The sequence below is a fragment of the Tenrec ecaudatus genome, chromosome 7 (genome assembly GCF_050624435.1).
Source record: "Tenrec ecaudatus isolate mTenEca1 chromosome 7, mTenEca1.hap1, whole genome shotgun sequence".
In the NCBI taxonomy this organism is placed as follows: Eukaryota; Metazoa; Chordata; class Mammalia; order Afrosoricida; family Tenrecidae; genus Tenrec; species Tenrec ecaudatus.
In genome coordinates this window covers 25,038,873-25,063,502 of record NC_134536.1, presented here as the reverse complement: position 1 = coordinate 25,063,502, position 24,630 = coordinate 25,038,873, and the positions used below count along the sequence as shown (strand labels likewise).

The window sequence follows — 24,630 nt, the reverse complement described above, 5'->3', positions numbered from 1 at the left end:
CAATGGAGTAATCCCATTTATAGGAATCCATGCATGAAAATGGATTTCCCAGAGTACATGCATACATGTTCACAAGGCTATTCAAGGCGGCATTGCTCAGAAACAGCCTACATGCCCTACAAGCTTACATAATTATGCCAGACAAACTCTGGTACATCCATGCAATGGAGTGTCAGGCAACGGAAAGAGAATGGTGAAGAATTGTATGAATTGATACAGAATGATTAGTAGACTATGTAGCTAAATGAGGAAAAAAGGTGACAGTATACAAAACAGTACCAATGGTGTGCTAGCCTTTGTGCCCAAAAGAAGGAAACAAGAAATAATGCACCTTCTCTGCTCATGGGTGCACAAAGACAAAAAGGGCAAACTGGAAACTGAATGAGTGGTTACCTACAAAGAGGAGGCGGGAATGTGTTAGGAGAACAGAGAAGGAGAGCAAGGTGGAACGGAGCACAGGAGGCAGAAGAACCACTCTTTTCTGAGTAAGTCCTTCTGTATCATTCGGCACGAGAAGCGGCCATGATTCACATGCTCAGGATAGACAGATAGGACAAAATAAATAAATTCAATCAACCCGAATGGAGGAGGAAATCCCAAATGAAATATGTTCTTCCAGCATCCAGTCAGGGCCACGGGAATCACACGCTAGTTTGCAGGAACGTAAAGTTTAAGATAAAGCGCCATTAATTACAGCAGAATAACTATACAGGCGCCAACAGAACTGTGAAGCCTCTCAAGGGTAGAACGTGTCCAAGGGAAGAGGGAAGCTGGACGGGGATTCAGGTCTCACTGGAGAGGGTGTGGTGGAGATTTTGGCTGGGTTGCCTGGCTCTCAGCTACTCTCCAGACTGCAAGCAGGAAACACCCCTCCGGCCTAAAGGCAAGCTGAAGCCGGCAAGAGGGCGCTGCCGCCAAGCTAAGTAAGGCAGAAACCCCTTTGCAGTACAAATGGCCGACTGACTCAGAAGTCGGGGTAGTGGGGGCCTGCTCACCAGCCGCGTGTCATGAGACCTGGAGCTTGTAGTGTCCGTGTATGAGGCCACAGTGAGCCAGTCACCAGGCGGTGCGCTCATCCCAGCTCTGTGTGGGCTGGGCAAGTGGCTGGGCCGGAAGAGCCCTGGATGTTTCCATACCCAGTGGTGCCCTTGTGGTCAGAATGCGGAGATAACAGCACAGTAGCACAGTGGAGCCAAGAAGAGAAGCCCTCTCCTTCCCATGGTCCATCCAGCAGTCCTCTCTGAGCATGCGTTGTCATGGTGCTCGCTGCAAAGGAGAAATGCGTCAGGGATCCAGCCCTACTGTTGGACACTAGGTAAGGAGGGGTAGCTTTGAGGTGAGTGGGCAAGGAATTGATAGCTGGCAAGAAATGACAACAAATAAATAAACCTAGGTGTAGAGTAAGGAGTCCTGGGGGCATTGGGCTGCTGACCATAAGGTCCCTGGTTCAGACCCACTAACCACTCCAAGAAGAAAGACGTGGTTGTCTGCTCCCATGAAGACTTCGTCTCAGACCCTGTGCTAGGTTGGCTAAGAGTTAGAATCAGCTTGATGGTAATGGGTTTTTTAACTTTATAATAATAAATTAATCGCATAACCACATAGATGAAAAGGGAATTCACCTAAATTACTTTGAGGAAATATTTTGACTATCTACATTAAGACAAAAGATAAAATGAAGTATATATATAAATGTACTACAGGTATTGAATAAATAAGTTAATGTATTATATATTATGGCTAGTGGGAGCCTGTTTTTTCACGTAGAAAGAAGTTAAAAATAGAGACTAGGATTAAAGTGTGAGTGCTGGATGAGGATCTGTGGTATCACTGTGAACTTAGTATTATATATATATATATCATATATATAAAGATATATCATATATATAAAGAAAGGCAGATAAAAGTAGATTGGTATGTGTATGCATACTCACATAAATATCTTGGTTAACTCCACTGAGAGATTCAAACAATGGCAGGCAATGAACACAACTAAAGCCCAGATCTTGGTTTCTAAATACCTTTTTCCAACTAAATATAACTTGAATTTCTTGGACAAGTGGCTGATTCCAAAGCGAGGCAAAGAAAAGACAAGATAAGCCTTGGAAATCTTGTGGTACCAGAAAGTTAGGAAGTGCTGAGGACATGTTGAATGGATAGGGGAGCTATGTTGAAGGGGCTCTCTTGGAAAAATATGAGACAATTTGAACAACAAAACAAAGGATAGCAGTGGACAGTAGCCTACAGAATATAAGAAGAATGTCTGAGTCTATAAAACATAAACAGATCACTGAATTAATGATGGGTGGGTGGATAAATGGATAGAGCGATGGATGGATGGATGGATGGATGGATGGATGGGTGGATGGATATAGCTTTTCTATACAATATAATTTCAACCAATGATAGAAAAGTGTCCCCCTTTTACAAACACTATAGTAACCTCTTTTTTAGGCAAGAATCATAAATTGCCACTAAAATCCATGGATAAATATATGATGAGAAACTAGATATTTACATAGTTCTAAGGAATTTACTCTTTGTTGTTATTGTGGTTATTGTGATTAAGCACATCAATGACTAGATTAGTCCTTGTGAACAAGTTACATACTAGCCACAATAGAAAAATTAAAATAGATATACCTTAAGACCTGGTACATAGCCCATATATTATGTTTCAAAGGTTTTGATGTATCTCAATATCAGCAAATCCAATAAATGAACATTTAAACTTACCTAAAAGGACACATCGTGAATGCTTATATTAAACCATGATCCATCGGCCTCTTTTAAATCAAAATAACACTTGGTTTACCTTTAATTTTCCAGAAATAAATTAATATCATACAAGTATTTATCCAATGCATTACGCAGACTTAGTCTGGACCACCATAGGACAGCAGGGGCATGGGGAGACTCTCACACAATAATAAGCCCTAACAGTGTAGACAAAGAGAAGGGACAAAGAGAAGCTGAACTCCCCTGGGTTGACTTTTCCAGACTCTGAGCTACTTAAATGTGATGGCATAGATCAAATATCTGAGGTTAAGGATAACTTGTAGGCGCATGCTTTCCCCTTTAATCCACTTCTGAGGTTACTCCAGGATAAGTAATGGGTGAGAATATTCTAAGGCTGAGTAGGGCCGCACTGGCTGTTATTTCAGGGCTAAGTCAAACACGAAGCTGGGTGGTGTTTCTAGTCATACATTTATGACATGAATGTAGGATCAAGGGACTTCTGTGGAAACTATACATAAATAGGAGGTGCAAACCATCACAAATACAACATGCCTATCTGCTGTCTTCCAACCATTTCCTATGAGCCTTTCCATCTAGGAACAAAGGTTAAATTCCTGAATACATGCTCTTATCTTTAAAATCTCTTCTGAATTTTGGAAATGCCAACTTTTAGATATTAACTAAAATCAGAGTGTCCATCCAGTCATTTTGAAAAGAGACTTCAATCCATACTAATTTTCACCGAGCGAGAGCAGTTTTTGTAACCCCTTGCCGATGACCCCGTTTGATTCCCAAGGCCCTGTGCACAGTTGGTGTCCCAAAGCGTCTAGATTCCCCTACGGTCCTTCTCCGACACCTGTGTCCCCAAGCCCAGCCTTGACCCGCACCCCATGGGTTTAGCGCGCCAGTAAAGCTAATTGCTGTGACGTCGATTTCATCTCGTGGTGACCCCATGTCTGTCAGAGAACTGGGCTCCAGAGGGTGTTTTTCTCTCCTCCTTCCTCCCTCCTTCCTTTTCAGATCCTATTTTCTTGTGTTTCTGGTGCGGGTTTATATAGAATAGTAGTTCATATTTGATTGTCTTTCTGGTGAAGGCACACACAGCAGCTTCGGTGCCATTGCGCAGTGCCTACAGGGCCTGCCAGGGGACGTGGCCACACTCTTCATAGCGTGTGACCAGGCTCCTCATTTCTTTCAGGTGGTTTCCCTGCTGCTGTGCAGTCTCATCCAACCACGTGGCCTGAGACAGCACTGGACTCACGGGCGATCCTCCATATTTTTTAAAGCCAATTTCTTATTTAGCTACAAGGTCACCGCAGAGGGGTGGTTCCAGATGAAGATTTCAAGAGGGTCTCTGTTTTCTGCTTCTTTATTGTTTTATTTTGTTTTTAGGAACTTGAGGTTCTCATCCACATTTTACCCCCATTCAAGCATGGTCCAAACTATCAGCAGCCTGCTATCTTCTCATTCTGACCCACCGGGTTTTTAATGGCAGATTTCCGTGGTTTTGTGTGAACAAAGATTGCATGACTTGTCTCCCAAGCCATCACTGGGTGGACACCAAGCTTTAACCTTTGGGTCAATGTCCAACCAGAAATTACGTAGAAGCACCATATAAATCGCTGTGCATCTGTCTCACCACACACCCAGCCCCTCGTCCTTTCCCCCAGCTTCTGAGCAAGTGGTGGCTCTTCCTTGTTGAAGATGCACCCCTCCCTTGGATTCTCAGTTTCATACCCAGAAAATGTCTTCCAATGTAGCCTTCATTTCTCACATTTCTTTTCAAAAATACACCAACACCCCCCCATCCCCCAAAGCAATTTCTATAAAGTTAGTATAGACTCAAGGCAAGCCTCTGTGTGTCAGAGTGGGACCATGAGGTGTCCCACTCATGGCTGATTTCTCAGAAGTAGGTCACCAGTCCTCTCTTCTGAGGCCCCACTGCATAGACTCAAACTTCCAACCTTTCAGTTAGCAGCCCAGCACAGCGACAGTTTTAACTATGCACGTAATAATATGAATGGGGCGGTCCATGGGAATAATTCAGAATAACAATCTTTGCCATTTATGTGTTATTGAGGAAATGCTCCATGGGGTTTTCTTCAGGAAGCAGAATGCTATGCCTTTCTTCCAGGTGCTATTTCAGGGACTGGACTGCCCCATAAGTCCTTCGTATTCCATGTGTGTTAGTCCAAGTGGACTAGAGAAACAAATTCATACACTCTCATATGTGCATAAGAAAGAGCTTTATATAAAAGAGCAATTGTATATTGAAAAAAACATCCAAGCCCAGTCCAGATCAAGTCTGTAAGTTCCGTCATTAGTCCATATGTCCAATACCAGTCTGTAAGTTCCTCTTCAGACTCATGCAACACATTCTACAATGCTGAATGCCGGAAGATCGCAGGCCAGTGTGCAGAAAGCCTTGTGGGTCCAGTGGCAGATGAAGCATCTCAACGCTGGCAGAGGCTCCTCCAGCTCCAGGGCTCTAGCATAGCTCCATGTGTCTTGTCGGCATGAAGACAAAGCAGAGTCTCTCTGTATCTGGCCTCCAGTGAGCTATTTATCTCCGTGGTGCCTCCAAATGAGTTCATCAAGCTGCAACCCGATTGACAGGCTAGACTCCACCCCTTTGCTCAATGACAGATTATGTAACTGCCACAACATTAGCTCTACATTTACTGTATCCTTGGCTTACTCGTGGATTTATTTTTTAAATCTGGCATAGACCTTCACTTCTCTAAACAGCAATAAATCCAAGGGTCTTTGATGAATGCTCATCTCTGTCTTTGCTGCTTCAAGCCCTCTTCTCTTTCAGGAAGCAAAGTTGTGTCATCGGCATATCCCAAGTTGCTATTAAGTCTTCCTCCAATCCTGATGCCACCTTCTTCTTTATCTAGGCCAGCTTTGGGGATCATTTTCTCAGAAATACAAATGGAATACGCTTGGTGAAAGGATACTACTCTAATACATACCTTTCCTGGCTTTAAATCCCTTGTTCTGTTCAATTTACTACCTCTTGGTCCATGTATGAATTCCACAAGAGCAACATTAAATATTCTGGAATTCCCATCCTTGGCAATGCTATCCACAATTTATTATAATACATATAATTGGATTTCTTTGTATAGTAAATAACACATAGATAAAACATGTTTCTGGTGTACTCTTCGTTCAGCCAAGACCCATGAACACCACCGTTGCTCCACGGGAGAAAGATAGGGTTTTCTACTCTGGTAAAGAGTTACCATGTCAGAAACTCATGCGGCAGTTCTACCCTGTCCTACAGGGTTAGTACAATCTCTTTGGCAGTGAGAAAGAAAGAAAAATGGTGTGAAGGTCATATGGTCGTTCTACATGCAAGTTTCACAGGAACGACCCAACTGTTTTCCACCGTGGCTACAGGCACATGAACCTTGAGTGGAGTGACCCAAAGAGGGAAACAAATGAAACAAAATGAGCCTGGCCACAGAACCCTGCTGAGCCATCTGCGGATCCTGGGCCTGACTCTCAGCAGTGGAGAACCTTGACTTCCCTACGCCCTCCCTTTCCACGTGTCCTACGTTTCCACGGGTCACTCTCTTAGCTTTCCTTGCATTCAAAGAAACTTAACTAAGATGTCATACTGATTTTTATTAGTGTGAAGGGTGGGCATTGCGGCTCATGAACCAATGAGGTTTCTGGAGGGTAAGAACCCTCCCCTTTGACTCTCTGTATCTTATGTCAGTGGTGTATATAGTAAACAGGCTAGAAAATTGGTAAGTAGCACTACTCCCACTATTGTTTCCACAAAAGAAAGCTCATTTCTTAAAATGAACAAACCACAATTCAATGAACTATTTGTTTTAAGTAGCAGCCATGACTTGATCATGCGCATAAGTGAAAGTCTCCATGTACTAAACAACGGGACCAGGATCTGAGACCACCTTTATGAGCCTGTGTTGGAGTTGAGGGTCCTTCATGAATTCCGTGAACACCGATCGGGTGCCAATGGCTGCCGTGGCACAGCGTGCGGCGCTAGAGTGCTGCTGTTGATGGTGCCACGGCCGTGGCGTCTGTCTTGATGCATAGCAACCCCGTGGACAACAGGGTGAAACACCGCCTGCCCCTTTTGCCAGCCTCACAATTACCTGTTGTGGTTGTTGGAGCCGTTGTTGCAGCCGCTGTGTCAATCCCCCGACCAAGGATCTTCCTCTTTTTCATGGAGTCTGGGTTCCCGAGCAGGATGGCACTTTCAGGGGCTGCTGTGGACGGAGCACGTGTCCGGAGGGCTAGAGGCGAAGTCTTGAGGAGGACTCTCACTGTAATTCTTCCAAAGCAAATGTGGGTGTTCTTCCTGCAGTCCTTGGCACGTGCTTCACCAGCACCCTCATTCAAATGCATACAGTCTTCTTTGGTTTTCCTGATTCCTAGTCCAACTTTCACATGCGCAGGAGCAAATTAAAAATACCATGGCTTAAAAAAAAATCAGACATACCTTACCCTTCAAAATGATATCCTTGCTCTTTAAGACTTTAAAAGGTCTCTTTTTTTTTTAACGTAAGAGAACGCTTTATATCAAAGAGTAATTGTATATTAAGAAAACACTCTGGCCCAGTCCAGCTCAATTCCATAAGTTTTATATTAGCCCTTAAGTCCAATATTAGCCCCATATGTCTGATATTAGTCCATAAATTCTTCTATAGACTCATGCAGCACATGCATTAATGCCGAAAGCAGGAAGATCACAGGTCAGTGGGTGAAGTCTTGTGGAAACATCTCAGCCCTCAGTGGCCCTCCATGTGGCTCCTTCATTTCCAAGGCTCTGGCTGCCATCAGCGTGGCTCCATCTGGCTTGTCAACAGGAATGTGAAGCAGAGAGAGCTTGTGTCCCACTTCCAGGCAAGAAGACCCGAGTTCCTGGAATCCTCAGGAGAAGGCCGGTTCCCACAGAGGCGTCATTGGCTCTCTAGAGAGGTCGTATGCAGCAGATGTGCCCAGTATTAGGTGCCATCTGATTGCAGGCCTGCTGCTTCCATGAGCAGCGATTGTGGGTCCAAGCAAAGGGTCGTCACAAGAACTCCGAAGGGCCCTCCACGATCCTGGAACTCTACAAAACGCCTTCTCTCTTGAGAAGCAATAGGCTGCCTTTTTCACACTTTACCAGTGGTCAAGGACAGGACCAGAGGGTCTGGATTCCGGCGACAGGAATGCAGGCCTGGTAAGCAGCATGTTGGAACATCCCCTTCTGCTGCTTAGTCTCTAGGGTCCACAGAAGCGTATAAGGCTTTTCTATTTCCTTCCAAACATGGACCGTGGAATTGGCTTAGTAAAATATAATAGCAGCAGGAAGTTCCGCAGCAAAATAGTCTAGGACACATGTGTTGAAGAGGCAATTGATCTAAAGAGCCCTTTCCTATCACCTTAGAACTACCCCAGTAGTCGATTGGTAAAATTAACCATTTTCTGAGCGGTCTTAAAGATGCTACTGTCACTTTAAAACCATGCCATTCGAACAAGGGCATTTTAAAATTCATAACTAACTGCTAGTAGAGGCAGATTGGGACAGAGGTGATTTGAGCAGGAAGAGAGTGTGAATATTAAGAAATTTTATACTTAACTACATTTCTAAACTATGGCAGATGAGGGAGACCACAAACAATTTAAAATGTAATGTAAGGTCAGGCAGGGACTTAAAAGTTTATGTTTTTCTTTGATTCCAATACCTAGCACTTTTTCAGAGAATTTGGAAACGTTGATTACTCCCCATCATAGCATTCCTATTATATGATATCAACAGCTGCATGTTGTCATCCCGGGTGCAAATGCCTGAAAGGGGAGTGAAAAGATTTCTCACATCTGGAAAGGAGTTAGAGACAGAACTAGTTGCTCAATCTTGCATTTATAACAGGCCATTAAGGAAACTAGCTTTCAAGGAAGAGAAAGCTGGTTCAAGGCCCACCTCTTACCACATAATATGTGTGCATCCTAGACAAGCCATCTAACATCTGGACCTCGGGTTCTTCAACTCTAAAATGGGAATATGTGATAAACCGCAACAACACCCTATGGGCTCACCAGGCCCTACATCTTTGCCCTCTGCCATGGTGTTTTACCCTTCCCTAGCAAGGAATGGTGGGGTGATGGCACATTTGCTTAAATAATAATAGCTAGGTGCCTCTGAAGCGGAGTCCATATATACCACCAGCTTCTCCAAATACGCTCCGATTCTCCACCGCTTCTGATACCAGGGGCTCCATCATCCTGCCCATGGCATTCTTTCTCTGTTGGGTTTGGTAATCCATTGGAAGGGTCACCGAAAACACATGGAAACAACAGCATTGCACTAACAGCTTTCAGAACAGAGAAAGACATCAACAAAGAATGAGAACCGAAAGGAAGATGTGCAAAGGGTCACATTCAGGAAAGGTTCCACTACAGGTGCTTAACGTGACTACGGAGACTTGCTTATCCTTCCCCCAAACCAATCCTCATTCTCACCCGTCAGGACACTTTCAAACAGTCAACTCGATGGCATCACTTGGCGCGCTTGGCTACTCGTCACGTTTGTCAGGAGGTGGCAGAAGGTCAGTCTTTCCACCACCTGTGTCCGCTCATTGCCTGCACTTCTTCTGATCCTGTCATAGCTACTGCCTCTGTGGCCATCTGTCGCAGACTTCCTCAGTCTGGCAGTGGGGTAGCCAGGGCCCCACATTCTTCTCCTGGGCTGAATCAATCTGAAAGCCCCCTGTGAATCCCCCCCTTCTAGGTTTCTTATAAGTTACCCAGTGCACTCCTGGATCGTTACAAGGTGAGGGAAGGCCAGACTAAGGCAGCCGATCTTAGTAAAGGTCCACTATAGAGTGGGTTATAAAGTGTCCAATTACTTGGGAGCCACTGAGGCAGATCATCAACTGACCACTCACTTCCAAGATGGTCATCTGAGCAGAATTGCAACCACTGTGGGAAAAAGAAAAAGAATTAAAAGGGGACCCAAAGGCAATATACCACACTCCCTGCATGGTGACCTATCTTTAGAGTTAGCCATGTGACATTCTGTGACCAATGGAATCTTAATAGTCAGGTGGCAAGCAGACACTGGAGATGGACGTATGCAATGAGTTTAGCTTAGGACCTGAAGTTCTGCTGTCCCCAAGAGAACATGCACAAACGAGCCTTCAGGAGAATGAGAAACGCGTGAAGGACCTGAAGTCCCACGTACATCTCAACGAAGGTGAAGCCACATCGGTCTCGAGAAAGCTGAACCCCATCTGCCAGGAGCCCAAGCAAGATCAGCAGATTTGTCTAGTCGGCCCCCTGGATGTGAATCATAGTTACGATTATATGTCAGTGAAGTTTAGTGGGTCCTGGGTTGTGCAACCTATGTGGCAGTAGATAATCGACACATGGTAGAAGGTCTATTACCTAACTATCAGTACCCACTGCTAATAACAGCACCTGCAGAACACAGCGATGATAATATGTACTATTCTTTGGGGCAACGGTTACGGAATACACGAAAGCATTGGAGGTTCATTTGTGGTTCCTAAACGAGATTTGCCATCGGAAAGCTTTGTAAAATCATGTCATTTTGCTTCCAGTGTTTGTAACGGATCAAAATGATAAGTCCAATTGCATGTATTCAGCTTAAAAATGAGGGATCTGCCATCGTACATGCAAAATTCATTGGTTTCTGCAAGACTTGCTGTGATCAACAACAAATACATAAGCACACAGAAGAGAGAGGCATGCCAATACACAACTGGGAGAAGGCACAGGCCAGTCTCGGAACTACCCCTCACGTTCCAGAGCTATGATCTATTCCGAGAGCTGCGTGGGCAATAAAGATCACCCTCACCCTTTGTGCTTTCCTTCAGTGATGCCCTTGAAATAGCTTGTTTGGGTGATTCAGAAATGTGAGCTCCAGTGTTTAAATTTCTGGCTCTGTCCCTCTCTAGCTCTGTACTCTTCAACAAATTACCAAAACTCAATGACCTCCCTTCTCAAATGAGAACATTAACTATAACCACCTCCCAAGGTTCCTACGAAGATCACATAAAATAATCCATGTGTTAGAGAAATGCCCAGCTTACAATACACAGTCCATAAATTGTAGCCAGTCGGAGTTCTTTTCACGGACCAGCCTGTGCTCCATAAGCTTCCTCTCCAACAAGGCAAGGGTGGAGCACACTATTATCGAAGCTACGTGAGCCCAGTTGGCCTGGGTGCAAAGTACGTCATCAGGGCTGAACGACCTAGAGCAGGCATCCTCAAACTATGGCCCGTGGGCCACATGCGGCCCGCCGGGTGTTTTTGCCCTGTTTGTTTTTTTCACTTCAAAATAAGATATGTGCAGTGTGCATAGGAATTTGTTCATAGTTTTTTTTAAACTATAGTCCAGCCCTCCAACGGGTCTGAGGGACAGTGAACTGGCCCCCTGTTTAAAAAGTCTGAGGACCCCTGACCTAGAGCCAGCCTCAGTACAGATCCAAAGCCGAGTCTCGGGTTGGCTCTACAAGGTGAGAAAAGGGAGCGGGGGGGGGGGGGGGGGGGAGAAGAAAAGACAGAGTTTGAACCACTGTCACGTGTCACGATGGCTTTTCCCAGCCAGTTGCCCCAGCCTTGAAAAAAAAGAGAGCCCAAAGTGACTGAACTTTGTACAATCCTTCTGCCCATGAGCACAGAGACCATTCAAATGTCCTTCACTTAACCAACCAACTGCGCCCTTCCTCCCCTTTAGAGGGAAGGCGGAATGCAGACCATAGGGACAGGGCCCCTTTGACACCAACACTCTTGCTTTTTCTAGCTATGTCTCTTACTCCACGGAGATGACGCCACCTCCTGGGCACCTGGTGTGTGCCAGGGGACACCTGTGCTCCACAGGGTTCTCTATGGCCGAGTGGTGAGAAGTAGACCACCAGGTCTCTTCTGAGGTGCCTTCGAGTACACTTGAACTTCCAGCCTTCCGAGCACATGAACCGATGACTGCACCGCCCGGCCCTCCACTCCTCTTCGTCATCCAGTGAAAGTTTCCACCAGAGCCGGAGGCTCCCTGGAGCCCTGCCATCCTCCTCGGGGAGAGAGCTCAGTAGAGAATTTGCTCTCCGCCTTTTATAAAGGGATCCGTTTCTACGATCCGCACCTCTCCTCCTTCGTATCTCCTCCATGTCGAACACATAGCTCCTCCCTCCTCCTGGGGACCTCGTGAAGGCCTGTTTGGTGAGGTCCCCGAAGCCGCTGAAGCAGGCCAGGACATGACTGGCATCCATTTTACTGCCACGGGCCGCTCTCCTCCTCTGCTCGATTTGAACGCTGCTCAGGGCTGCCGTCCAACTAAGCAGGCTGAGCAATGAGCACAAGACGAAAATATGGGCCCAATAATAGGCCAGCACTATAAAATTCCTGAAATTTACTGCCACCTTATAAAACTTAACAATACAAACTCGCTCTCATTATCAATCCAAGCTGCTGCTCCCACCGAGAAAGCTCCGTTCAAACGTCTGCCCGGTCCACTGCCTCCCACTGGCGCAGTTGCCAGAAGGAAGGGGGCTCGGGTACCCGCTGGGGTCTGGGCTCCTCCTTCAGCAGCTGCGACCTGTGCCATCTGCCAAGATAACACGAGTGAAGCTCGGAACCACCCAAGTTTGGTGATGCCCACCTTAAACTTCCATTACCCCTCTGCAAAAATCCCTAAGGGGCAACAGAATGCAGAACATCACCGGGCCAGTCTTACTCCCACCAATGTCAGGCAGGAACACAGTCCCAAATCATGCTCTGAGCACTAATTTCCATGATAGGCATTCCAAAGCAGAAGAGCCTGACACCCCCAGCCCAGCTACCAGCAGCCCCCTGCTGTCCACAGTGACTCCCGGCAGTCTCCGTGCACGTCTGAGTTAAAGTATGCTCCCGCGGATGTGCAGTGGCTGATTTTTTTTAAATATAGATATCAAGGGCTTTCTTTCAATGTGTGTCTGAGCGAACTCAGACCTCCAACCTTTCCATTCGCTTTTTCCAAGAGCATTAACCATCTGTGCCACCCAGGGACTCCAGGAGGGAGCGCCGGCAGCCCCATGGAACCTGGAGTTCGAAATCACCAGCCGCGCTGCAGGTGGAAGACGAGGCATTCTACTCCCATAAAGAGTTGCAGTGCCAGGAACCCACAGGCACAGATCTACCCTGTCCTACAGGGTTGCTAGGGGTCAGAACTGGCTTGGAGGCGCCGTAAAGAGCTGGTGTTATCCAGCAGGAGGAGGCAGACAATGTAAAGAAATAAAAAAGGAGAGAGGCCCTTTCCTTGCCAGTTCAGGATGTCAGTCACTCTGGGCCATGTTCGAATCCAGGCCGTGAGAACTCAAATTCACTGGAGCGAGGAGGCAGCATGCGCTCCCTGCCATCGGACGCCCCAGAACCAAGCAGATCGGCACCATTAAAACGGCCACTGAAACACAGTGCGCAGGCGGGGAGGCCTAGTGCGGTCATTTTGCTAAACTCTACCATTGCCAAGAGTCATCATCAGTGATGAGAAAAAGCCATCCGTATTTTCATGTAAAGGTTAAAATAACAAAGCGCATGGCCTCCCTCAACTTAGTCTATAATAAAAAATAACTTGTTGATCCTGAAGCTGTTATCTGGTTTCTTTCCCCTTCCAACCCGCCCGTTATCATTTCCATGGTGGTCTCCAAACCACACTTGGCTTGGGGATTGGCATGTCAGCTCCAACGGTTCTACCAGCTGCAGCCTCCTCTCAAGATAACGGAATTAAAATACTCATCCAGCTTCTGGGCTAACGTTGCGAATGAGTTCCATAAATCTGCGCACGGCCCGTCCCTGGCTGCGAAGGATGCCACCTTGTCCCCTTGCCTGTGTGGTTCTGTCTCCACCAGAAAGTTCATTTCTAGCAAAGCAGATAGAAAAATTGTACCTCTGACTCCCTCATCCTAAAAATGGAACATTGCAAGTTCAAGTCTAAAGTGTGGGCTTCCTAACAGTGAAGAAAGGAGCAGGAGGATCCAGCTGGGGTCTGAGTCGTGGGACTCTGACTGCCCAGGTGCCTGGCAGGGACCGCCCGGGGGACGCACCTGTGGGCCAGGGAGTGCGCCAACGTCCATCTGAGGAGCAGGGCTCCACCAGGCGTCCCGAGGACGGGCACCCTCCACCAACGCAAATGCGCCCGGAAGGAACCATCAAAGCCACCTCCGCGCCTAGCAGTGGGCCTCGTCCTTGCTTTTGAGGCTCTTTCCATCTAATTACTGTAATTAGAGACCAGTTGAGGATTAAACTCTGTGACATTAAGTAGGAGTTTGAAGACGATGCCTGTGAGCTGGAGTACTTGGGGAAGAAGCCTTGGAGACGGCAGGCCTTGAGGGGGGAGACTTGTACCAAGGCGATTGCGACGTGCCTGCCTGCCTGCCGATGAAGCCCGAGCCCGGGGATGTGTCGCGTGGCCTGTGGAGGAGGCTGCAGCCTCCGGGGTCAGCAGCTGTGCTGCGCGCCCGCCTGGCAACTCAGCAGAGCTGGAGAGAAAAGGACTCCTCTCCCGTCACGAGGAAATCTGAGCTTTCCAGACGGTTTACCAGTGGAATCGTCATAGCAACGCTAAGGATCACCAGCTCCCGACTGACAGCTTTAATTCACCCGGGCTTCCCATGCAGATGGGCCGCTGACAGAAAGGACTTGCCATCACGCTGGTGCGGGATAGAGTCAAAGCTGGACACACTTTTAGATCAAATCAGGATCGCGAAAGGAGTGATGAGTCTTTTTCCAAAGGCAGCGCACGGTGGTACCCGGTATTGCCTACCAGGATTAGAACAAGCAGGCAGTGGAATTCAGTCGGATCCTTTCATTGAAAAAAAAAAAAATTCAAGAGAGAGAGAGACCTCGGGGCAATGGCTAAACTCACCCACTAACCTGAAGTTTGGCAGTTCTAACACCCACCCCAGCCTCACCAAAGAAAGAATTCTCAATCTGTTCCTACAAAGATTACAACTCAGAAACCAGTCTGGGGTGGTTTTACAATGTCACTGGGGTCACTGTGAGTTACAGAAGGACTCAACACGCCCCCAAAAGTGACCCTGGAGTGAACGCTGATTTATGGTGAACCCACGTTTGTTAGACTAGAATTGTGAACTGGGTTTTTGATAGTTGAATTTTCAAAAATTGCTCACCAGGCTTTTCTTCTGAGGCACCTCTGAATGAATTCATTCCTCCAACTTTGGGGTTTACAGCACCCAAATCCAAACCTACCGCCAATGAGTCAGTTCCAACTCAGAGGGACCTGTAGAGCGGAATAGAACTGGCCCTCTGTGTTTCCCAGGCTGTAAATCCTTAGGAGAACAGAAAGTCTCGTTTTTCTCCTGAGGAACGACTGGGGGTTCAAACTGCAGACCTTGCAGTGTCCCACTGCATTACCAGGGATGCTTTACACCATCATGGGACTCAAAAAAGAAAAGCATAGAGTACCTTTCTTTAGATCTAAGTAATAGCTAGCTCAATTATTTGTTTTATTAACTTTCTATTGAAATATTATTTTAAGTGAATTAGGAGCCCTGGTGGTGTAGTGATTACATGTTGACCCCTAATCAAAAGGTCAGCAGCTCAAACGCACCAGCAGCTCTGAGGGAGAAAGACCAGGCTTCCTACTCCCACAGAGTTACAGTCTCAGAAACTCACAGGGGTCGCTGTACCCTGACATACAGGGTCAATGTGAGTCAGAATCCATTCAATGGCATTACGTTTGGTTTGGGGTTATTTGAATGTGCATTACATGACAAAAATGTCTAATGAGACACAATCAGATCTAAAGTCCATTTGTTGTATGATTCGTGGCAGGGCAGGTAAACAACACTGAAAGCATCTTCTATTGGATGCGCCAAAGGAAAAACTGTCACGGCCCGTTTGCTACCTCACATTTAGCTGATCTGCTCACACAGTTATTATAGTGGTTCATTCTGAAACTTCGGCGCCACCTAATTGTTATGGCAGTCCGAGATGTACCTATTCTCTGCTATTTTTCCCCATTTTATTTTTCATTTAATGAAGAGTGGTCTTGTCTCGCGCCAAGCATTGTGTGTAAATGAGGCTTAACACAGAAATGGGAGCCTTTACCTCAGTCACTCCTTGACTCTGAAGCCTGCCCCTGACGGCAAGTAGCCTGTGGCAGAATCAGGAAGAGGTCAATCAGAGGCGGTGTGCCGTCCACTCAACGCTCCAGCTGACAGGAACCCAGGCCAGTTTACCAGGGCACCTTGTACTTGCCTGTTGTTATGTAAATTATGCTGTGTGACATTGATGTTGCTTAATAAATGCCATGTCCTTTAAGCTCACCTTTCTATGCTGTTGCTGGTGGATCCCTAGAGTCGGTTGTGACCCCCTGGTGGCCCCCTGTACAACAGCATGAAGCGCTGCTCAGGCCTGTGCCATCCTCACCCTGGTGGCCAGGCGTGAAGCCATTGTTGCAGCTGCTGTGTCAATCCACCTCTTGGAGGAGCTTCCTCTATTTCGCTGCCCTTCCGCTTTACTGAGCGTAATCTCCTTGTCCCCACTGGGCTCTCCTGACAATATGTCCAAAGTGGATGAGATGAAGTCCCTCCACCCTAGCCTCTAAGGAGCATTCTGGCTAGACTGCTTCCAAGACGGGTTGGTTTGTGCTTTTGGAAGTCCGTGGTACTTTAGATATTCTTCACCCATTCAAATACATCGATTGTTCTGTGGTCTTCCTTATTTAATGTCTCACTTTCACGTGCATAGGAGGTGACTGAAAATACTCTGGCTTGGGCAGGTGCACCTCAGTCTTCCAAGTGACAGTCTTGCTTGTCAATCGTTTGAAGAGGTCTTGTGCAGGAGATATGCCCAACGCAGGCATCGTTCGATCTCTTAACTGCTGCTTCCATGAGCACTGCTTGTGGATCCAAACAAGACAAAATCCTCGACAACTTCCGCCTTTTCTCCATTTATCATGATGTTACCGATTGGTCCAGTTGTGAGGATTTGGGTCTTCTTTACATTGAGTTACAAGCCACACTGAAGGCTGCTGTCCTTGCTCTTCATCAGCAAGTGCTTCAAGTCCTCCTCTCTTTCAGCAAGGACGCTTGTGTCACCTGCGTATTGCAGTTCGTTAATAAGCTGACCTCCAATCCTGATGTCACTTTCTACTTCATATAGTCCCACTTCTCTGATTATCAGCTTAGCATACACATCGAATAAGCAGGGCAAGAGGCTACTACCCTGATGTACATTTCCTTGATTTTAAACTATGCTGCATTCTCTTGTTCTGTTTGAGCAACGGCCTCTTGACCCATGTGCAGGTTCCACGTCGCTTAATGAAGTGCTCGGGAATTCCCATTCTCCTCATGCTCGCCATAGTTTGTTAGAATCCATACAGTCTAACGTCTGCAGTCAATAAAACATCTTTATGAAATTCTCTGAGCCAAAATCCATCTGACATCAACAATGACATCCCTTGTTCCACATCCTCTTCTGAATCCAGCCTGAATTTTGTAACCATGGTTGGATAATCATCAGCAAAATTTACATGTATGTGATATTAATAATATTGTTTGATAATTTCCACATTCTGTTGGGTCGCCATTCAATGGGATGGGTACAAATATGGATCTTTTCCAGGTAGTTGGCTTCCCATTTCTTGGCTTAAATTAGTAAATGTTTCCAGAGCTTCATCAGCCTGTTGAAACATTTGCGTTGCTATTCTGTCATTTCCATGAGACTTGTTCTTGCTAATGCCTTCAGTGAAGCGTGGACATCGTACCATTGGTCCTGGTCATCTGCTACCTCCTGACATGGTTGAATGTTGACCATTTCTTTTGGTTCAGTGATTCTGTGTATTCCTTCCATTTTCTTTTGATGCTTCCTTCATCATTCCATATTTTTCCCAAAGAACCTTTCAATATTGCAACTGAATGCTGGACTGTTTTTCATTTCTTTCAGATTACGATATGCTGAGAATCTTCTTTCTTTTTGGATTTCTAATGCTAGCTTTGGCACATTTCTTTATAATACGCTACTTGGTCTTTTCAAGCTGCCTTTTGAAATTTTCTGTTCACCTCTTTCACTTAATCAGTTATTCCATGTGCCTTAGTGTCACTATACTTAAAAGCAAGTTTCAGAGTCTCTTCGGACATCCACACTGATCTTTTCTTTCTATCCTGTCTTTTTAATGATATTTTGCTTTCTTCTTGTATGATGTTCTTGGAGTGATCCCACAGCTAATAGATCAATCATTAGTGTTCAATGCACCAAATCCATCCTTGAGATGTTCTTGAAATTCAGGTGGGATATATTCAAGATTATTATTTTGGGTCTCATGGATTTGTTTTAATTTTCTTCAACTTTAATCTGAACTTACACAGGAGCAATTGAGAGTCTGTTCCACATGTGGCCCTCAGCCTGGTTTCAACTACTGATTCTGAGCTTCCATCCTCTCTTCCCACAGATGCAGTCCATTTGATACCTGGATATTCCATCTGGAGAAGTATATAGTTGCTGCTTGTGTCATTAAAAAAAGGTATATATGATGAAGAAGTCATTGGTCTTGCAAACTCTTATCATGCAATCATTTTCTTCATTTCTATCACCAAGACCAATTTTCCAATACTGTTCCTTCCTTGTCATTTACAACTTTCATGTTACCATCTGCCAATAATTATCAATGTTTTAATTAAGTTGTTACAATGCTTCATAAGTAGCTTCAGTATGTTGATGAGTAAATTTAAATAATAGTTGCTCTAATACCTATAGATGTTATCCTATCACAGACATTGTATTTCAAGATAGCTCTTTTCAAATAGCTTTCTTGATACATACATCACATATCATATAATTTAATTGTTCGATCATATTAAGAAGATTTGTGCAATTATCATTCACCACAGCCATTTTCAGAACATTTTCTTCTTATCCTCATTGTTGTTAGCTCCTCATTTTGCCCCAACATTCCCCCCACCTATCCAACATCCCCCCACCTATCCAACATTCCCCCACCTATCTGACATTCCCCCCACCTATCCAACATTCCCCCCACCTATCCAACATTCCCCCCACCTATCTAACATTCCCCCACCTATCCAACATTCCCCCCACCTATCCAACATTCCCCCCACCTATCCAACATTCCCCCCACCTATCTGACATTCCCCCCACCTATCCAACATTCCCCCCACCTATCCAACATTCCCCCACCTATCCAACATTCCCCCCACCTATCTAACATTCCCCCACCTATCCAACATTCCCCCACCTATTCAACATTCCCCCCACCTATTCAACATTCCCATACCTATCCAGCATTCCCCCCCACCTATCTGACATTCCCCCACCTATTCAACATTCCCCCCACCCATCTAACATTCCCCCACCTATTCAACATTCCCCCCACCTATTCAGTTCATACCAAATACAAACAGTCAGCCAGCAAACAAAACCCCAACAATGACAAGACAAAACATAGAAAAACTTCAAAGAGAAAGCAGGCACTAGTACAAACTGAAACAACTTTAAAATGGTCCAAAAGGCAATATTGAGAGTAGCAATACCAGGAGAGTAAGGGGAATGTGTGGGGAGAAAGAGGGAACCGATCGTAATGATCTATATATAACACCCTCCCGGGGGGAAAGTGGATGGAGGGAAACATCGGTCAGTGTAAGACATGAAAAAAATAGTTAATAAATTACCAAGGATTCATGAGGAAGGGAGAGGAGGGAAGGGAGGGGAAAAATGAGAAGCTGATATCAAGGGCTCAAGTAGAACGAAGTGTTTTGAAAATGATGATGACAACAAATGTACAAATGTGCTTGACACAATGGATGTGTGCATGGATTGTGATAAGAGTTGTAAGAACCCCCAATAAAATGTTTTTTAATGGGTCACAAGGGAAATCAAATGATAAGGTATTACCTTTTAACCTAAGTGTATCTGCCATAATCTACTCTGCAGGGCCCCCTTTCTGAGAGCAAGGCTGTCCACGTCCCTTCCCTGTGGTCCGAGGGAATTCACCAGAGACTCATCCACGCGGGCACCCTGCTTATGGATTGCGGGCTTCCACTGTCATCCACAGCCTTCTGTGCACCAAGCGTTCACGGTTTAGGCTCGGGTACCATCCCCTCCTTTGGATTTAGGTTGCATTATTTACAACCCTTAGATCACACGGCTGGTGTGCTTCTTCCATGTGGATGAAATCAAAGCCACACTTTGGTGCCTGCTTGTTTGAAGACAAGCCTTTAAAATTGAGACATTTTTTTTCTTATAGTCAAGCAACAAATACTTACTTCCCCACACTTTGCTATAGCACCCATACGCTAAGTGACCCTTTTGGACAATGGATACAAAGCCATTTCTCTTGAATTTCCCATTCCCACAGTAGTAGACCATAAGCTTGTCTGATTTGAACTTGCCAATACCAGTACATTTTAGTTCACTAAGACTTACGATATTGGTCTTTATGCATTCCATTTTCTTTTTGACGACTTCCAGTTTCCTAGATTTGTACTTCATACATTCTAAGTTTCAACTATTAATAAGTGTTTGTAGCTGTTTCGTATCATTTGGAATCATGCTCCATCCACAAAGGAAGGTCCTTAGAGCTTAACTCCATCCATGTCCTTATGGTCAACTCTGCTTTGAGAAGGCAGCTCTTCCTCAGTCATGTTTTGAGCGTCTTCCAACCTCAGGGGCTCATCTTCCAACATTATATCTGACAATGCTCTACAGCTATTCATAAGGTTTTCAGTGGCTAATTGCTCAAAATGGATAGCCGTTTACTTCTGCAAAGTCTCTTCTTAGTCTCTAGGTTCTGCTGAAAACTGTTCGCCTAGGGTGAACTTGCTAGTATTTCAAGCACAGTGACACACTTTCCAGCATCACAGCAACACACAAGCCACCCAAGTACAGCAAACTGACGGACAAGTGGTGGCACTTGTCTATGGAACGAGCAAAATGTATGGATCTCTTCCAGTCAGTAGGCCAACTAGTTTTCTTCCAAATGTCTTGATGTAGATGAGTAAGCAATTTCAATGCAGCATCAGATGAAGCATTTCAATTGGCATTTGTCAATTTTCGGAGCCTTGTTTGGTTTTGTTTTGTTTTGGACAATCAGTTCAGTACAGCTTGGGCTTCTTCCTTCCATACCTCCAGATCTTGATCATAGGTTACCTCCTGAAATGATTTAATGTTGAGCAGTTTTTGGTACAGTGACTCCGTGTATTCTTTTCAACTTCTTTGGATGCTGCATCATTCAATATTTTCCCCCAAAGAATTCATCGACCCTGATCTTCTGACACCCACTTTGGCATTTTCTTCCTTTCCTGTCTGTTCAGAGACCCCTGGTGGCATAGCAGTTACGCAGTGGGCTTCCACCTGCGAGGGCAGCACTTAGAACCCACCAGCAGGAGAAATAGGGAGAATTACAGTCTGGGAAACTCACAGGCGTAGTCCTACCCTGTCCTCTAGGGTCTCTATGAGTCAGCATGGACTCAATGGCAGTGAGTTTGGTTTTGGAGTTTTGCCTTCTTTACAGGTGATGTCCTTGATGTCATTTCATGACTCTTCTGGTCTTGAGTCATTAGTATTCAGTGTGTTAAATCTGCTTTGAGATGCCCTCCAAAGTCCAGTCGGATCTACTTGAGATCATATTTTGTTTCTCGGCGACTTGCTTTAGTGTTCTTCAGCTTCAACCTGACCTTGCAAGTTCAGCAATTGATGATCTGTTCTACAGTCAGCCCCTGCCTTTGTTTTGGCCAATGATAATTGGGCTTCTCCATTATGTCTTCCTGAAGTTATCATCTATTTTATTCCTGGCTATTCCATCTGGTGATGTCCACATGTCGAATTGCTGTGTATGCTGTTGAAAATGGGTATTTCCGGTGAAGAAATCATTGGTCTTGCAAACTTCTATCATCCGATCTCCAATTTGGTTTCCTTCACCAGGACCATATTTTCCAACTACGAATCCCTCTTCTTTGTTTCAAACTTTTGTATTCTAATCACCAATGAGTATTAATGCATCTTGACTGCATGTTTGGTCCATTTCAGGTTAAGAACTTGGTAGGTAGTGGCTGGTGTGTGGATTTGGAGAATAAATAAACGCATTAACTTGATGTCCTGGTAGGTGTCTCGAGATTCTCCTAACTCGGACACCCCTCAAAGGCCTGAATCAGAAGAGGCATTCAACAAGATTCCCAAGAATCCCAGCTTTAAGACTCTGCATGACAGTCACTGATCTTTGTCCTCTCTGCCAGCAGTCACCGCACATGTTCTCCATGGTGGGGTTTCCTTCATCCTGGCGCCCTTGTCGAGGACATGCTCACCTGAGATATACTTGTGAATCCTTGATCAATAGCCCACCCCCGAGGGGACGAATAACAGAAATGTGGGTGAAGGGAGACCACAGACAGTGTAAGACACAAAATAACAAAGCTGTGAGTCTTTAAGGAAGCAGATTGCCTCATCATTCTCCTCTATAGCAGTTGGGCCGTTTGAGTCACCCACCTTTCAGTTCGCAGCTGGGCGCTTGAACCACTGTGCCACCACACTGAAAATAAGACTCGCTGTGACCAAGTCAGCCCTGCCCAGGGATCCGTGCTTCCAGCCTCCGTTGTCCTCACCAAACCCCATTTCAAACCACATAAGCTCTAGGAATCACACGTCAGAAAAAATTAAAAATAGATCCTTGTCCGGAAGAAGTCGGAGATTGCCATTGGGAGAGGTCTGCTGTCGACCACGGGAAAACAGTCAAGCGTGGACACTGGACTTTCCTAAAATTTCCAGGGAAAACCAGGAAGGCCCTGGACGAGGTGGATCAACACAGTGGCTGCCACAGTGTGCTCAGGCACAGGAGCTGCTGGATGTGAGACTGGCGCAGGCCTGGGCAGGGTTTGGTCGAGCTGTGCACAGGGCCAGCTAACGGACAGAGCCAACCCGACCCAACAGCAATCTTTTTCAGCCATCATAAAATCGCATTCTCCATTGCACTTCCTCCCCGACCATTGAAAGTACGTAGAAAGCCCCTTTCTGCTCACGGGGAGTAGCAGAGCAGGCGGCCGGCTGGGTCTGGCCGCTCCAGACCTTCAGGTCCAGGTTCCCGATGGGGCACCAGGATGTCTCCCTGACAGCGCAGCTTCCTGGTCTGCAGCCCACCAGCACTGAGAACTCAGGCGAGAAAGAGGGGCACGCACCCATTTTTATGGACTCCACTTGAGAAAACCTGAGCTCTCAAGATGTCAAACTTTCAGCAGAACTTCTGCCAGCCTTCCCCACAAAGGAACACGTCACCCAACTCTCCTTTCCTCACCACTCACAATTAGCAACGTACACAGTAAAGCACCGCTTGGCATCTGGGATCCTGGATGAAGTCAGTGTGGTCTGCTGCCTTTGCCAGGGAGCAGGGAACCCATCCGATGCCTCCTCTCCTGGGCTCTCCAAGGTCAGCCTTGGCTCAGAGTGCCTGCAGCCTTCCCATGTTGACCTCTCCATGGGTCTTTTCAAACCAGAGACCTGGGCTGCTTTAGAAAAAGATGAATCACTTTCCCAAGTAAAGAGAGCCTGGCTTCTCCTTTTTCAAAACTGACACTGGTTCTGTAGCGGCATTTGAAACTTTGTACGTCTGCATGTCTCTATGGAAACCCACGAGCATCCATACTTCACTGCCAAGTGCCTACCTACCCAGAGTCCCTGTGTCCCGTTGGATCGCCGCAGACCATCTGTCATACCCAAAGCATTTTAGGCTGATGCTGCCAAACCCGTGCCTATCAGATGGAACAATCGATACAATTATAAACTTTGCCAAACAGATCATAAGAAGGGCCAGTGGGGGGGGGGGGAAGAAACTTAGTTCAAAGGCTTCTTTTGATTTCTATTAAAACTGTTTATGTCTCCACAGGAACGGGAGAGGGGGACTAGACCTCAACCTGGTGTGCCAAGCCTTGAGGGCAACATACTGGCACGATGCAGGGAAATAACAGAGATTCTGCGAGGCTCGGCCGGCCCCTCTCCCCTCTTCAGGGAAATGCACTCCAGAGGACAACACTGAAGGTACAGCACTTCCCAGACCACAGGGAGCAAACTAAGAGGGAAAGACCGAGAGAGTGGCTAGCATTCGGACCCACTAAGCTTCAAGGACGACAGTCCCCCTCAGAGCAGCCAGTGCACAGAGAGGACTGTAGGGTTGGCCTCACCACAAGACACGATGTCCGCTTACTGACCCACAGCGCAACGGGGGCAGCACTGGAGGCAGCTCGGGAATTGTGCCTGGTGTGACCTCTGCCGCACCCCCCACCTCCCCAGGGTGTAACACGAAGGGAGTGCAAAGGGGAGCAAAGCAACAAGTCCCCAAGGAATTCTGAAAATAGACTTCGGATTGGGTGGGGAAGGGGACGGACAGGGCGTGGCACTGCATCAGACCTGATCGGAAAACATTCATAAGGGTCCACAGACAGACCCGGAACTATTCATAGGCTATTTTTCTTCCCCCCCCTATGTTTATCTATATAAAATAGGCAGGATAAACAATCCCAAGGAGAAAACAATGGGATAGAAGGTTCTGGGGGGACAGGGGAGAGGAGGAGGTGGGGGGAAAGGAGGGGGAGCTAACAAACCCAGAGACAAGGGAACAAGAGATCTAAAATCGATGGCGAGTTGGACATAGAATGCCTGGTGGGGTTCGAGCAAGTGCAATGTAGCCATCGGGAAGTACAGAGAGCCAAATGAAGGTCAAACATGATACTGGGATGGAGGGAAGTAAAAGAAAATAGAGAAAAGAACTAGGAGGCAAAGGGTATTTATAGAGATATAAACATAGGCATGTAAATATGTAAATATTAATTAATACAAATCCATAGGGATATAGGTCTATGTACATATATTTATAGGTTAAGTATTAAGGTAGCAGATGGACATTGGGCCTCT

At 46.1% G+C, this 24,630-nt stretch overlaps 1 long non-coding RNA gene across 1 annotated transcript; it reads left to right on the top strand.

The window, feature by feature from the left end:
- The first annotated feature begins 888 nt into the window (after positions 1–888).
- LOC142452668 (uncharacterized) lies at positions 889–24,246 on the top strand. Its single transcript, XR_012785342.1, has 3 exons — positions 889–1,315; positions 18,167–18,238; positions 23,606–24,246. It is a non-coding gene; the product is annotated as an uncharacterized LOC142452668 (long non-coding RNA).
- The last annotated feature ends 384 nt before the right edge of the window (positions 24,247–24,630 follow it).